Source organism: Cebus imitator, unplaced genomic scaffold (genome assembly GCF_001604975.1).
Source record: "Cebus imitator isolate Cc_AM_T3 unplaced genomic scaffold, Cebus_imitator-1.0 Scaffold472, whole genome shotgun sequence".
Lineage (NCBI taxonomy): Eukaryota > Metazoa > Chordata > Mammalia > Primates > Cebidae > Cebus > Cebus imitator.
The window spans coordinates 402,942-414,834 of NW_016107787.1; the positions used below are offsets into that span (position 1 = coordinate 402,942).

The window sequence follows — 11,893 nt, forward strand, 5'->3', positions numbered from 1 at the left end:
ATGTACCTCTGGACTTAAAAGTTAGAAAAATATAATAATTTTTTAAAGTTGATTACATGTTGAAATGATAATATTGAATTACTTGCAAGCCTTAATAACTAAGACTACCTTCTGGTATAAGGATAGATAATAGACAAACAGAGCAAAACAGAGAAACAGGCTTCTATCTACACAGCAATCTGATATATGACAGATGGCGTTACAGATCAGTGTGGAAAAGATTGATCAATTAATACATTTTTTTTTTTTTTTTTTTTGAGACAGAATCTCACTCTGTTGCCAGGCACTAGGCTGGAGTGCAGTGGCACAATCTCGGCTCACTGCAACCTCCGCCTCCCCGGTTCAAGCAATTCTCCTGCCTCAGCCTCCCGAGCAGCTGGGACTGCAGGCGCACGCCACCGTGCCCAGCTAGTTTTTGTATTTTTAGTAGAGACAGGGTTTCACCATGTTGGCCAGGATAGTCTCGATCTCTTGACCTCGTGATCCGCCCGCCTCGGCCTCCCAAAGTGCTGGGATTACAGGCTTGAGCCACCGCGCCCGGCCCCAATTAATACATTATATGGGGACAACAGCATATCCGTTTGGTGTACATTTAGATGTGCACCTCATACTTAACTACAAATTAATCCTAGGGAACCTAGGTCCACAGCTATGAAAAAAACACTTTCAAACTCTTAGAAAGACACGTGTGAAACATGAAGACATTACGCCAAGAGAAAGAAGCCAATCACAAAAGGAGAAATACTGTATGATTCCACTCCTACGTGGTACCTGTAGTCAAATTCATCGAGACAGAAAGTAGAATGGTGGTTGCCAGAGGCCTGGGTTTTGGAGGAAATGGGGAGCTATTGCTCACTGGGTATAGAGTTTCAGTTGGGGATGATGAAAACTCTAGAGGTGAATGGTGAGGATGGTTGCGCAACAAACTGAATGTACTTAATGCTACTGAAGTGTCCGCTTTAACATGGTTAAAATGATAAATTCTATATGTTTTGTGTATTTTACCAAAAGTTTTTTTCAAAAACTTAGAAAACAATGTTACACTCCTTAATGGCACACTGTTATGCAGACAGCACCTCCCACTGATAACGAAACATACTTAATAGGCATTAAAAATATTCTTTAAAACATAAAATCACTCACCGGTAAAATCACAGGCCAAAATCTAAGCAAAAGTGGGAATTCAGAGCCCACTGCAAGAAAAGACGTTCTGGTGCTTAGAGGCTTAAGAGGGCAAATAAGAGCACATTCCGAAGAAATTGTAACCAAAACCTGAGCCTCACCTGGGTATTCTGGCCAAATGCACGTCAGCTGATGATTTCCAAAGCCTGCAGCTACAGTGTTAAAGTGGCCCTGGGTTAGCCCTGGACCCTCTAAGCACCTGGCAGAAATAAGTATAAATACTTTTTGAAGGGATTCACCTTCATCTGAGTCCTCACAACATCCCCACAAATAATTTTCTAGGGACAATGAACAGCTTACAGTTAAAAACAAAACAACAAAACAAAAAGCAACCGTGCAAGAAACAAATCACCATGAGGAGGAACCAGCAGAAACACCGCAGAAAAGGACTCACAGAGATTATTAACAAAAGGAACAGACTAGACAGTCCCAGATGCAAAAAGAAAGTAGCAAATATATTAGTAACATATAGGTGAATGTTGACTGCATAAAATAAAAACAATTATTTATGGTGTAAAATTTGAAAAGACAGAATTAAAATACACTGCAATAATAATACAGATCAGGAGAAAGTTAAAAGGAGTTAAAGTGTTCTAAGGTTCTTATACCAAAAGTAAAAGTTTTGCTTAGCTACAGGCTTTGATAAGTTAACGTGCATGTTGAAATTTCTTGTAACCACTAAAAACGGAAACAGTGTGCTTATAAGGTCCAAAGGAGAAAATATGTAATGATTATTCCAGAAACCTCAATCAATTCAAAAGAATTCAATAAAGAAGGGAAAAAGAAATTGAACAAATAGAAACATTTTATCAAATATTCAAGAAATAATTAATTCCAAATTGATTCAATGGATAGTATAACATGTTAGGGCAACACTGACAAGAAAAAGGGAAAAGATAATTATACACCAATCTCATTCACAAACATAGATGTAAAAATCATAAGCAAAATAATAGCAAATCAAGCAATGCATAAAAAAAGGAAAATATAACGTAACCAAGTTGGATTTATTTTAGAAGCACAGGTTGTTTTCACATTTTTTTTTAAATGTAATTCACTACATTAACAGATTGAAGTGAAAAAATCATACAAGTATCTCAGTAAATACAGAAAAAAGCATTTGATAAAATTCAACATCTGTTTATGACTTCAAAAAACCTTAGCTAACAAGAAATAGATGTTTTTTGAGATAGGATCTTTCTCTGTAACCCAGGATAGAACATAGGGGCATACTCTTGGCTCTGCAGCCTCAATCTCCCAGGCTCAAGCAATCCTCCCGCCTCAATCTCCTAAGTAGCTGAGCCTACAGAAGCAGGCCACTACACCTGGCTAATTTTTATTTTTATTTTTATTTATTTTTTATTTTTTCTTTTTGTAGAGACAGTTTTGCCATATTGCCTAGGCTGGTCTTGAACTCCTGAGCTCAAGCAATCCACCTGCCTCAGCTTCCCAAAGTGCTGGGATTACAGGCGTGAGCTGTCATGCCCGGCCTGAAATAAATAGACTCTTAACCAATGAAATAAGGCAAAGAAAAAAAAATATGTAAGGATTAGAAATAAAGAAACAAAGCTATCTTTATTTTTAAATGATATTTATAATAAAAAAATACACTATCAACAAGGTTACTAGATAGAAAAATAGATATACAAAATTATTTTTTTCTTTATAGTGGCAATTAGTAGGTAGAACATAAAATTTTAGAATTATAAATTTGTAAATGGCATAAAAGCATGAAGATGTGGAAAGAAATCTAACACTAATTGTGTAAGACATACATGGAGAGATCAAATAAGACCTAAATAAACATACAGGGGCTGGAAGCTTCCTCACTGTAAAGATGCCGAGCTCCACTACTAACCATGAAGTAACTGGTACAGAGTGTCCTCTCCTATGGTGAACAACAAGAAAACTGGACAAAAGATATGAAACAACTGTTTTCACACACTGTGACAACAGGTAGGGAAAGTCAACTTTAAGAGAAGGCAGATAATTAAGCCAAACCTTACAATTGCCCCAGCTTCCTATCTAGGGACAATTTTGAGCTTACAGGACAGGGAAGGAAAACCTAAGCAAAGCGCAATGGTCTCACTAAATTAAGGAGATAGAGACTCGATCTTTGGGAGGTGAGGGAGCTGGAATCCGTAGGGTAAAGTACCAGAGAGGAGGAAGCTATACAGAGAAGGAGCTCCCAAAATCGACACAGGGGTCTTCTTAGGTCTCTGGCTGAATAACTACTCTGTATACTGATAGAGTGAAACTTCACACACTGGGCAAAGAACAATTTCTGGAGACTAGAAACTGAACAATTCTCAAAGGACAGAGGGAAGAAGGGCTCAAATCCTACTCAGCCAGAAAGACCTCATTGAGCCACAGGGCAATCAATAGAAGCCCCTGAAGGATCAGGACTTAAAATCTAAACTAGCCATACAGTGAAGGCTATTCTAGACACTCTAACAAAGCTTAAAGATAGTCCCCCAGCTGGCTCTGTGGCTTATGCCTGTAATCCCAGTGTTTTGGGAGGCTGAGGTGGGAGCATGCTTTGAGGCCAGGAGTTCAAGATCAGCCTGGCAACAGAGCCAGGTCCTCCCTCTACAAAAAATAAAAAGTAAAAGTCAGCCAGGGGTGATGGCATGCGCCTATTGTCCCAGTTACTTGGGAGGTTGATGTGGGAGGATCACTTGAGCCCAGTAGTTCGTGATCCTTCCGCTGTACTCTGTTGATCACGCCACTGCACTCCAGCCTGGGTGACAGAGTGAGACTCGGTCTCAACAACAACAACAAAAAAGGAAGTAAAAAACCCAGCAAACTGTGAACCAGAGAGCTATATCTATGTAGACACAGTTTAATATTAATATTATAATACACAGCGTTCAAATATGTAAACATTATGAACTATGATCCTTGCACTGCACTCCAGTCTGGGTGACAGAGCAAGAACGTGTCTCAAAAAAAAAAAAAAAAAAAAAAATCCTCCAAACTGTCAAGTTGATCGTCAAGTAACCTAACTGTAATGCTAACTTGTGGGCCAATATAAACTTCAAAACTCTGAAAAAAGACAACAAAATTTAAATACTTGACCACATAACATTTAATGTCTGATATCCAATAAGAAATTATCAGACATAGAAAAAAAAGCAGCAGGGCTGGGCACGGTGGATCACGCCTGTAATCCCAGCACTTTGGGAGGCTGAGGCGGGTGGATCATGAGGTCAGAAGTTTGAGACCAGCCTGGGCAACATAGTGAAACCCCGTCTCTACTAAAAGTACAAAAAAATTGGCTGGGTATCATGGTGCATGCCTGTAATCCCAGCTACTTGGGAGGCTGAGGCAGGAGAATCACTTGAACCCAGGAGGCAGAGGCTGCAGTGAGCAGAGGTCTAGTTACTGCACTCCCGCCCAGGCAACAGTGCAAGACTCCATCTCAAAAAGAAAGAAAGAAAGAAAGAAAAAGTGCAGCAGACTGGGCACGGTGGCTCACGCCTGTAATCCCAGCACTTTGGGAGGCTGAGGTGGGGGGATCACAAAGTCAGGAGTTCGAGACTTGCCTGGCCAATATAGTGAAAGCCCGTCTCTACTAAAAATACAAAAATTAGCTGGGCATGGTGGTGGGTGCCTATAATCCCAGGTACTCGGGAGGCTAAGGCAGGAGAATCACTTGAATCCAGGAGGTGGAGGTTGCAGTGAGCTGAGATGGTGCTACTGTATTCTAGCCTGGGTAACAGAGCAAGATTCCATCTCAAAAAAGAAAGGAAAAAAAGTAATAAATTGTGAACCAGAAAACTATATCTATGTAGACACAGTTTAATATTAACATTATAATATACTTTCTTCAAATATATAAACATTGTGTGTGTACATATAGTATATGTTATATATATACACTCACATTCATATTTTTGTTCCAGTGCTTTTCCCTTGGCTTAACTTCAATGCTAACGCCCCAAGAAAGAAATGATATTGGTTCAGAGTGTTACAGAAATAAAGACAGAGCAAAGTAGGTGGCTCCAAAATATATTTCGTGCTGGATTGGGGAAAAGGAACATCTCCGTGCATTGTAAATTTCTCTCCACCTTTTTTTTTTCTAATGAGAAATCTCACACAGGGAAGACAAGTTTTAGTTTAAAAGTCTCACTAGTACTATATAGCAGTCTCATCCAAATGCTGGTGAAACTTCTGAACATGACCATACTACAAGAGCATTTCTTCTCCCCACACAAGTATTACAAAGTCTTCTGCTATGAACATCTATTGGGATTGTCATTCCCAATCACCCTTCCTAGCTCCTGGGATATTCCCTCCCATCTACAGTGGGAAGTATGAAATTACTAATAAGCAGAACAGTGGTTCTCAGATGTGGTCCCTGAGACTGGCAGCATCAGCGTCATCTGGGAATTTATTAGAATTATAAATTATTGAACTCCACCCCACACTTACTGAATCAGAAACTATAGGAGTAGATTCTAGGAGTTTGTGTTTTAACAAGTCCTTCAGGTTAGTCAAAAGCTTGTTCAAATTTAAGAGCTACCAAATTAGAAAATATTTAGTGTACTAGTGGACATTAATGTCATGGACCCAGGATCTATCTGAGAGAATTTTTCAGGAAGATACGAAAAAGAATATAGAACAACTGCAACCAAACAAATAGAACACCCGGGTCAGGCAAAAATAGGCCCTCTGAGCCTCTTTGAGGATGGGCATGGGCAGCTTTCACTATTACAATATGCCCTTTCTTTTCTGTCTTTCTTTTTTACCATTTGAGACATGGAGATAAGCATGGTCTTCTTTGCATTACTGCTACTACTATGGCAATAAGCATAAAGGAAAGTAGAAAAGAAAAAGGAAGACCTATCTTCTTTCTTTTTAGAAAAATTGTTTAATAATTTCCAGCGGATGGGAACTATCATTCTCAGCAAAGTAACACAAGAACACAAAACCAAACACGGCATGTTCTCACCCATAAGTGGGAATTGAACAATGAGAACACATGGACATAGAGGAGGGGAAACATCACAAACCGGGGCCTGGCGGGGGGTGAGGGGCTAGGGGAGGGATAGCAGCAGGAGAAATACCTAATGTAGATGACGGGGTGATGGATACAGCAAACCACCATGGCATGTGTATAACTGTGTAACGAACCTGCACTTTCTGCACTTGTACCCCAGAACTTAAAGTATAATAATAAATAAGTAATTTCCAGTTGAAGTGGATATTTGATATTTGCTCTTGTCTTTGCACCTCTTCGTTCTCCTAGCCATAATTATGAATCAGGAGTGTAAGGATGGTGGAATATGAGAATTATCTAGGGAGCTTTATCAGAATATATATCTCCCACCCGCTCTGCGAACTGAGATGCTGACAGGGCAGTGTGGGTGCACTAGTATACACATGCTGAGAAAACTTACTGTGATTCCAGCCTGCTTTTATCCTCACCTCTCCCTACACCCCACCAGTTATCTTGGCCTCTTGTCAATGCAGGAGAAACTGTCAGGATTGCTGAATTTATCTTCTATCCTCTAGTACTTACTAATAGTCACCTGCTATGGCTCAGGGTCATGCTGTGACACTGTGGGTTCTATCCTCAAGAATTTGATGGCGTAATTTACTACACAAAAGGAACAACCAGTGAAAAGTATCGGACTAAATGCATCAAGTGCTATGTGGTGCGATACAGACTTTAGGACTGTGAAATCTGGAGAAGAAGAAAATCTAGGTTTCCCACTCACTTTTACAACACTGTCTTCTGATCTGGGAACTTTTGGGGTCAGATGGCCCAAGCTGCCAAAAGGGCAAATAGACACTCACATTCCACTCATGCATGCGGATAGAAAAAGTTGAGGGGAAGAGTAACAGCAATTGCTTTGTGAAACACACCTGAAAAGTACGAATGAGGTAAGGCCAAAATAGGCCAAGAACAAAACAAGCCTTTGATGCAGGGCCACTGATCCGCCTGTGGTTATTTCATGCTTCTCCATCCCTTTCCTGTTGCCTGATCCTCAGCCATTTTGCTTTGGTTTATCTTTACAGCAGACAGTAAGTAGGACAAGGAGAAATTTTAGCACAATTTGTCTTGCACTCCTTAATAATAAAAGGTTTAGTGATGAGAACGTTTCAAAGTATTGACTAAGCTTAAGGTAGGATATACCATGGAGTGAAAAACAAAAAAAACTAAGGTAACAATAGTATATATGTATATATACTATTTCTGTTAAATATATGTATCTCTGTTAAAAGGAGGAAAATAATACATTTAACATAAACATTTTTGGAAAGATACCCAAGAAACTGGCAATATTAGTGACAGTCACTGGGTGACTGACCAATGGGCAGGGCAAAAAGGCAATTTTTTAGTGAAAACTCTTGTATTTCTTGAATTTTGAACCATTGGTTTGGATGACCTACTTTTAAAAATAAATAAAAAACGTTAAAGTACTGGCTAAGAGGAGATCTAGGAATCTCAATCCTTTCACCTAAGAGGCATCATGGTGTAATAGAAACGGCATTGTTTTGAGGGTACAAAAAGGACCTGGTTTTGAAACCTGGTCTGTTATTTACCAGTTCCATGACCTTGGCCACGTTCCTTAAGTTAGCTGAACCTCATTTTGGGCATTAATAAAATGGTATAACAAAAGTGGCTTTGTGAGGATTTGACATTATATAAAACTGCCTTGCACTTACTAAATGGTAGCTATTATTCTGTGGATTTCAATTATCCCTGCTATCCATTACTAGCAATTAGGAGCTGGATGGTGATTAAAGGGAACTTGAGTTATGAATTAGGTCTCAGATAGTCTTAATTTACAAATGTCAACTAACACCTGCAGCAGAAAAGCAACATTACAACAATTTTTTTATTCAGGTATTTTTTTGAGTCTTTAGGTAAGTCCAAGGGCTTTTTAAGGCTTCTTAAGAGGTGTCCCAAGAGATGAAGCAATCAGTGGCATTAAATGATGGCCAGCTCCATAATGCAATCTCACATTGGTTCTGCATTCTTCCCCACTTCACTACCCTTTCCCTATTACTGTTTCTTGGAACTACTCTCCCTAATAAAGTAATTGCACATAGGCCTTTTGCCTCAGACAGTGCTTTCAGGAGAAACACAAGCTAAAACTAGGACCTGCCTAATCTCACTGAAGACAGTCAGGAACTGCATAGCAGATGTTCCTGGGGTCCTGTCCATGTGCTTTTAGGCCTTAATATTCATCAGGCTGGCTGGCCAGGAGTGGTGGTTCATGCCTAAAATCCCTGAAAACACTTCGAGAGGCTGAGCGGGGAGAATGGCTTGAGCCCAAGAGTTCGAGACCAGCCTGGGCAACATAGCAAAATCCCGTCTCTACCAAAAACAATATAAAAATTAGCCAGGCTTGGTGGCCCGTGCCTATAGCTACTTAGGAGGCTGAGGTGGGAAGACTGCTTGAGCTCAGAAGTTGGAAGTTGCAGTGAGCTGAGATGGCACCCAGCGTGGATGACAGAGTGAGACCCTGTCTCAAAAAAAAAAAAAAAAAAGCTGGGGGGGTGGTTTGCTTTCTCCAAAATTTTCATCTCTTGCTTTATGAGAAGGCTTTCTTTACCACCCTTGAACAATACTTTCTCCAATTCTGTGAACTGTCTTTTCATTTTCTTGATGCTGTAGTTTTTGGCACAAAAGATTTTAATTTTAATGAAGCCCAATTTATCAAATCTACTTATTTTCATCACATGTGCTTTTGGTGAGATGTACTCCTATGCTTCCCTTCTAGTAAGTTTTGGGGTTTTTGTTTGTTTGTTTTGCATTTAGGTATATGATACACTCCTAGTAATTATTTATGTATGGTTGAAGTAGGTGTTCAATTTCAATCTTTTGCATGTGGATATCCATTGTCCCAGCAGTAGTTGAAAAGACAATTTTTTCCTCATTCAGTTATTTTGGCAACCTTCTGAAAAATCAATTGAACATAAATACAAGGGTTTACAGCCGGGTACGGTGGCTCACGCCTGTAATCCCAGCACTTTGGGAGGCCGAGACGGGTGGATCATGAGGTCAAGAGATAAAGACCATCCTGGTCAACATGGTGAAACCCCGTCTCTACTAAAAACACAAAAATTAGCTGGGCATGGTGGTGCATGCCTGTAGTCCCAGCTACTCGGGAGGCTGAGGCAGGAGAATTGCTTGAACCCAGCAGACAGAGGTTGCAGTGAGCCAAGATCGCGCCATTGCAGTCCAGCCTGGGTAACAAGAGTGAAACTCTGTCTCAAAAAAAAAAAAAAAAAAAAATACAAGGATTTACTTCTGGGCTCTCTATTTTATTCCATTGATTTTTTTTATCTATGTGCCAGTACCACTGTCTTTATTACCATAGTTTTGTAAAAGGAAAACGAAACCATTTTTCCTCTCTACTCAACACACTTGCAGCATACTTCTGTGACCGGACATGTGTGGGTTCTTCCCCACAGCAAGGAATTCTTCAGCAGACACCAACTGGGTGTCTTAGAATTCAATTTAATTCTGATACTATCTACTTGGAGAGAGCGTCAGATCCCACAGGTTAAAGGCTCAATGCCACAGGAATGGGCTCCACCTCCCCACTTCAGACACCACTCGAAAGTCCCAGGCTGTGACCTGTACTTCTGACCTACCAGCTACAAATTAGGGTGCCCACAATGCCCCCTCATTGTACTCAATAATTTGCTTGGATGGCTCACAGGACCGAGGGAAACACTTTACCTGCGTTTTTTGGTTTATTGTAAAGAATATTACCAGCCGGGAGCGGTGGTTCACACCTGTAATCTCAGCATTTTGGGAGGCCAAGGTGGGTGAATCACTTGAGGCCAGGAGTTTGGGACCAGCCTGGTCAACATGATGAAACCTGTCTCTACTAAAAATACAAGTTATTGGGGAGTGATGGCGCACGCCTGTGGCCCCAGCTACTCTGGAAGGTGAGGCAGAATTGCTTGAACCTGGGAAGCAGAGGTTGCAGTGAGCCATGATCTTATCAGACTTGGTCTCAAAAATAAAATGAAATAATAAAATAAAATAAAAAGATATTACAAATGATACAGATGAACAGCCAAATGAAGAGTTACATAGGGCAGCATCTGGAAATGTCTCGAGCACACAGGTTTTTTTTTTGAGACAGTTTCACTCTTGTCACCCAGGCTGGAGTACAATGGTGTGATCTCGGCTCACTGCAGCCTCTGCCTCCTGCAAAGCTGGGATTACGGGCACCCACCACCACACCCAGCTAATTTTTGTATCTTTAGCAGAAACAGGGTTTCACCATGTTGGCCAGGCTGGTCTCAAACTCCTGACCTCAGGTGATCCGCACGCCTCAGCCTCCTAAAGTGCTGGGATTACATGAGTGAGCCACCGCACTCAGCTGAGCACAGGGTTTCTATCCCAGTGGAGATGAAGTAGGCCACCCTATCAGCACTGTGGATGCCTTCATCAACCCAAAAACTCATCAAATCTCATTGTCCAATGGTTTTTATAAAGCTTGATCTCCAGTACCCCCTTCACATGCTCCCCCATTTCCTTGAGGTTTGTGTTTAGAGCTGAATTCCATCCTTCTAATCATCTAATCACATGGTATTTCTGGTGGCCAGCCCCATTCTGAGTTTATCTAGGCGTTCCACGCTAACTCATCTCATTAGCATACACTGGAGTCAAAGGCCAAAAAACATATACTTCTTGTTATACAGATTTGAAATTGGAATGTGTGGGTCCTCCAACTTTGGTCTTCTTTTTCAAGATTGTTTGGGCTATTATCTTTTTTTAAAAAAATGTATGGTTTCTAGGCCAGGCGTGGTGGCTCATGCCTGTAATCCCAGCACTTTGGGAGGCCGACATGGGTGGATCACCTGAGGTCAGGAGTTTTGAAACCCCTCTGACCAACAAGGTAAAACCCTGTCTCTAAAAAAAAAAAGTATGGTTTCTGGATCTTTTTATTTTTTTTAATTTTTATTTATTTATTTAATTTATTTATTTCTTTGGAGATGGAGTTTCACTCTGTATCCCAGGCTGGAGGGCAGTGGCGCTGTCTTGGCTCACTGCACCCTCCGCCTCCCAGGTTCAAGAAATTCTTCTGCCTCAGTCTCCCGAGTAGCTGGGACTACAGGCATGTGCCGCCACACCTGGCTAATTTTTGTATTTTTAGTAGAGACAGGATTTCACTATATTGGCCAGGCTGGTGTCAAACTCCTGACCTCATGATCTGCCTGCCTTGGCCTCCCAAAGTGCTGGGATTACAGGTGTGAACCACCACATCAGGCCTGGATCTTTTAAAATAAATCTTTTCTTACTGCAAATCCATCAAATATTTTTCAATATGGTTTTCTAAAAGTTTTTTAGTTTGACTGTCACATTCAGACCTTTCATCTGTTTGAAATTTATTTTAGCGCACAGTGGAAGGTCAGGGTCTAATGTCATGCTTTTAAATTGTATTAACACTTTTTTTAAAAGTCCATTCTTTCTTTCACTATATCACTTTGAGAGGCAGAGGCGGGTGGATCAGGAGGTCAGGAGATCGAGACCATCCTGGCCAACATGGTGAAACCCCTTCTCTACTAAAAATACAAAAATTAGCTGGGCATGGTGGTGAGTGCCTGTAATCTCAGCCACTTGGGAAGCTGAGGCAGGAGAATCACTTGAACCCTGGAGGTGGAGGTTGCAGTGAGCCAGGATTGTGCCACTGCACTCCAGCCTGGGTGACAGAGTGAGACTCTGTCTCAAAAAAAA

At 40.8% G+C, this 11,893-nt stretch overlaps 1 long non-coding RNA gene across 1 annotated transcript in view; it reads right to left on the reverse strand.

Annotated features, from left to right (window-relative positions):
- Positions 1-1,142: 1,142 nt before the first annotated feature.
- The window catches only part of LOC108291922, a 24,262-nt gene continuing 13,511 nt past the window's right edge, over positions 1,143-11,893 (reverse strand). Inside the window, exons 3-4 of the long non-coding RNA XR_001820089.2 lie at positions 1,284-1,381; positions 1,143-1,193 (exon numbers count right to left, since the gene is read on the reverse strand). This is a non-coding gene — a long non-coding RNA (uncharacterized LOC108291922). The remainder of the gene's footprint in view (positions 1,194-1,283; positions 1,382-11,893) is intronic.